The following is a 5,000-nucleotide window of genomic DNA, read 5'->3' on the forward strand; positions in this document are numbered from 1 at the left end:
GGCATGCACTTACGATAATCACTATCAACGACCCTGCCGCCCCCCCCCCCCCAATACACCTTTCCCTACAACAATGTGTACCTTAACCTAAGCGATATTGTACCTTAACCTCAGCTATATCGTACCTTAACCTAACCTACATTGCGCCTTAACCTAACCTACGTTGTGCCTTAACCTAACCTACGTTGTGCCTTAACCTAACGTATGTTGTGCCTTAACCTAACCTATGTTGTGCCTTAACCTAACCTATGTTGTGCCTTAACCTAACCTATGTTGTGCCTTAACCTAACCCATGTTGTGCCTTAACCTAACCCATGTTGTGCCTTAACCTAACCCATGTTGTGCCTTAACCTAACCCATGTTGTGCCTTAACCTAACCCATGTTGTGCCTTAACCTAACCCATGTTGTGCCTTAACCTAACCCATGTTGTGCCTTAACCTAACCCATGTTGTGCCTTAACCTAACCCATGTTGTGCCTTAACCTAACCCATGTTGTGCCTTAACCTAACCCATGTTGTGCCTTAACCTAACCCATGTTGTGCCTTAACCTAACCCATGTTGTGCCTTAACCTAACCCATGTTGTGCCTTAACCTAACCCATGTTGTGCCTTAACCTAACCCATATTGTGCCTTAACCTAACCCATATTGTACCTTAACCTAACCCATATTGTACCTTAACCTAACCCATATTGTACCTTAACCTAACCCATATTGTACCTTAACCTAACCCATATTGTACCTTAACCTAACCCATATTGTACCTTAACCTAACCCATATTGTACCTTAACCTAACCCATATTGTACCTTAACCTAACCCATATTGTACCTTAACCTAACCCATGTTGTGCCTTAACCTAACCCATGTTGTGCCTTAACCTAACCCATATTGTGCCTTAACCTAACCCATGTTGTGCCTTAACCTAACCCATATTGTGCCTTAACCTAACCCATATTGTGCCTTAACCTAACCCATGTTGTGCCTTAACCTAACCCATGTTGTGCCTTAACCTAACCCATGTTGTGCCTTAACCTAACCCATATTGTGCCTTAACCTAACCCATATTGTACCTTAACCTAACCCATATTGTACCTTAACCTAACCCATATTGTACCTTAACCTAACCCATATTGTACCTTAACCTAACCCATATTGTACCTTAACCTAACCCATATTGTGCCTTAACCTAACCCATATTGTGCCTCAACCTAACCCAATTTGTGCCTCAACCTAACCCATATTGTGCCTCAACCTAACCCATATTGTGCCTCAACCTAACCCATATTGTGCCTCAACCTAACCCAATTTGTGCCTCAACCTAACCCATATTGTGCCTCAACCTAACCTAATTTGTGCCTCAACGTAACCTAATTTGTGCCTCAACGTAACCTAATTTGTGCCTCAACGTAACCTAATTTGTGCCTCAACGTAACCTAATTTGTGCCTCAACGTAACCTAATTTGTGCTTCAACGTAACCTAAATTGTGCTTCAACGTAACCTAAATTGTGCTTCAACGTAACCTAAATTGTGCTTCAACGTAACCTAAATTGTGCTTTAACGTAACCTAAATTGTGCTTTAACGTAACCTAAATTGTGCTTTAACGTAACCTAAATTGTGCTTTAACGTAACCTAAATTGTGCTTTAACGTAACCCATGTTGTGCTTTAACGTAACCCATGTTGTGCTTTAACGTAACCCATGTTGTGCTTTAACGTAACCCATGTTGTGCCTTAACCTAACCTATATTGCGCCTTAACCTGCTCTGTAATTGTTATGCAACTCGTTAAATTAGTGTAGTGTTGCCTAACCGCAACCCTCGCAATATAGTTCGCTATTCGCACTGCCCGGTCCCCTGTGTATCGCGTCATGTTAAACACCTTGCAGGTGTTGCTGACTTTCCACATGCTCCTGCTATACACTGTAATGTGGATAGCAGCAGGACGTACATGCCCCCCCCCCCTTCCCCCCTGCCTTCGCAAGCTGGTCGTTGAGAAGTTTGCATGTTCAATGCCCTTCGCATGCCGACGTACTCAGCCTACGTTGTGGTACGGCCTGTCACCTGTCCGCCGATGTACGCAAAACCCACAAACTGTACTGCACATTGGTCCGTATGTACTGAATGATACATCGTGGCACATGTGTGACCGTACGACGACTGCGCCTAGCAACGGCAGACCATACAGTCCAAATATTGTGCACGCAGCTACGTGTCGTCTCCCTATAAGAGCTGGATTGCAGTGTGGTACGCCATTCAGACGTGTGGGAGGAACGGACGCCCTCGATGGCGATCAGCATGAGCAGTCTGTTGATGTAGTGGAGCGTGTATTCGGACGTAGTCGTCTCTTCTCACACACCGTGATAGCATGTTGCACCGCGTTCCACATCTGCGACATCCTGCAGAGGCCGGCTGACAGTCGTTCGCGCAATGGACACCGCATACGTACGGGGGCTACCTTCCACGTGTTCTCGAGGCGTGCACATGTTGTTGCGTCTATGTGGGCAGACGTAGTGTGTTGTGACACCTGACACAGGCATGCAATACTCGTTGCAAATGGCGATGGACGTCTACGTTTGCTGGTGACGTTACGCAAATGAACAACAGGTAACCCGTTGTGGTGCGGTTGTTCTCGCTAGAGGTGAATCAGTGTTGGCGACGATCGGTCGAGCTATTAACTGGTTGTTTCAGGGATACCCACCATGCCCACGAACGTGAAAGGGGATCTGGGTGTGAGGCGATACGCGGCGGTGGCTGGGTGAGACTGTCCCCGGCCGGTGAGGGGGGGCCGCCCGGCGTGCTGGCAGCGCGGTGCGTGGGCGCACGCGCTACAGCCGGCTGGTGGGGGCGGCCAGTGGCAGGCGCGCCGGCCGACGGACGCGGCAGGCGGCGCAGCTGCGCGCCGGGGCCCCCTGCTCGCGGCGCCTTGCGGCCAAAGTAGGTCCTCGCGGGCCCGGTGCGAAGCGCGGTGGCCATCTGCAGTGTGCTGGTCCGATTGAGGACTGTGTGCGCTGAGGATGCGCCGCCGCCCGGCGCTCGGCGCCGCGACGCCGTCTGCTGCTCGGTCGCCCCAGCGGTTCTCGCAGGTGGTTTGTATCGCAGCTGTGCGGACGTGTTGGCGCGTGCGCTGTGCTGGGAGAGTTCGCTTCGGCACCCAAGTGGGGCTTTTGTCCTTCTGTGGCGCTGGCGTTGGAGCTGCCGGTCACCGTAGGTGGCGCGTGTTGTCTCCCGCCGGCAATGCCACGACAGCACGCTCCCGGGCCTCTGTCGGCAGCGGCAAGCTCAGTTGGGAGCACGGGTGGTCGCACCTAAAGCGTCTACTCGCCTAACTCCGGGCGATTGCGCCTCTCTCGAACCCGACCAAGTACTTAGGACGGCGCTGCGCGCCGCCGGGACCTGAGAGGGTTTCGAGGTGTGTTGTGCAGGGGAGCTCAGCCTCCTCCTGTTTGCAGAATAATTGAGCGGACGCTTGCGTGTTCGCGCGGGCCCCCGGGACACACTCCCGGGCGGCCGGCTGCTCAGCTCTAGTTGACGCAGCTCCCTGGTTGATCCTGCCAGTAGTCATATGCTTGTCTCAAAGATTAAGCCATGCATGTCTCAGTACAAGCCGCATTAAGGTGAAACCGCGAATGGCTCATTAAATCAGTTATGGTTCCTTAGATCGTACCCACGTTACTTGGATAACTGTGGTAATTCTAGAGCTAATACATGCAAACAGAGTCCCGACCAGAGATGGAAGGGACGCTTTTATTAGATCAAAACCAATCGGTCGGCTCGTCCGGTCCGTTTGCCTTGGTGACTCTGAATAACTTTGGGCTGATCGCACGGTCCTCGTACCGGCGACGCATCTTTCAAATGTCTGCCTTATCAACTGTCGATGGTAGGTTCTGCGCCTACCATGGTTGTAACGGGTAACGGGGAATCAGGGTTCGATTCCGGAGAGGGAGCCTGAGAAACGGCTACCACATCCAAGGAAGGCAGCAGGCGCGCAAATTACCCACTCCCGGCACGGGGAGGTAGTGACGAAAAATAACGATACGGGACTCATCCGAGGCCCCGTAATCGGAATGAGTACACTTTAAATCCTTTAACGAGTATCTATTGGAGGGCAAGTCTGGTGCCAGCAGCCGCGGTAATTCCAGCTCCAATAGCGTATATTAAAGTTGTTGCGGTTAAAAAGCTCGTAGTTGGATTTGTGTCCCACGCTGTTGGTTCACCGCCCGTCGGTGTTTAACTGGCATGTATCGTGGGACGTCCTGCCGGTGGGGCGAGCCGAAGGCGTGCGACCGCCTCGTGCGTGCTCGTGCGTCCCGAGGCGGACCCCGTTGAAATCCTACCAGGGTGCTCTTTATTGAGTGTCTCGGTGGGCCGGCACGTTTACTTTGAACAAATTAGAGTGCTTAAAGCAGGCAAGCCCGCCTGAATACTGTGTGCATGGAATAATGGAATAGGACCTCGGTTCTATTTTGTTGGTTTTCGGAACCCGAGGTAATGATTAATAGGGACAGGCGGGGGCATTCGTATTGCGACGTTAGAGGTGAAATTCTTGGATCGTCGCAAGACGAACAGAAGCGAAAGCATTTGCCAAGTATGTTTTCATTAATCAAGAACGAAAGTTAGAGGTTCGAAGGCGATCAGATACCGCCCTAGTTCTAACCATAAACGATGCCAGCCAGCGATCCGCCGCAGTTCCTCCGATGACTCGGCGGGCAGCCTCCGGGAAACCAAAGCTTTTGGGTTCCGGGGGAAGTATGGTTGCAAAGCTGAAACTTAAAGGAATTGACGGAAGGGCACCACCAGGAGTGGAGCCTGCGGCTTAATTTGACTCAACACGGGAAACCTCACCAGGCCCGGACACCGGAAGGATTGACAGATTGATAGCTCTTTCTTGATTCGGTGGGTGGTGGTGCATGGCCGTTCTTAGTTGGTGGAGCGATTTGTCTGGTTAATTCCGATAACGAACGAGACTCTAGCCTGCTAACTAGTCGCGTGACATCCTTCGT

The 5,000-nt window shown here is 51.4% G+C and overlaps 1 non-coding gene across 1 annotated transcript in view; it reads left to right on the plus strand.

Moving 5' to 3' along the window:
- Nucleotides 1-3,535: 3,535 nt before the first annotated feature.
- Nucleotides 3,536-5,000, plus strand: part of LOC126443822 (small subunit ribosomal RNA) — a 1,909-nt gene continuing 444 nt past the window's right edge. The window contains exon 1 of the ribosomal RNA XR_007582206.1: nucleotides 3,536-5,000. This exon is cut by the window's right edge and continues 444 nt beyond it. This is a non-coding gene — a ribosomal RNA (small subunit ribosomal RNA).

The sequence above is a fragment of the Schistocerca serialis genome, unplaced genomic scaffold (genome assembly GCF_023864345.2).
Source record: "Schistocerca serialis cubense isolate TAMUIC-IGC-003099 unplaced genomic scaffold, iqSchSeri2.2 HiC_scaffold_194, whole genome shotgun sequence".
NCBI lineage: Eukaryota > Metazoa > Arthropoda > Insecta > Orthoptera > Acrididae > Schistocerca > Schistocerca serialis.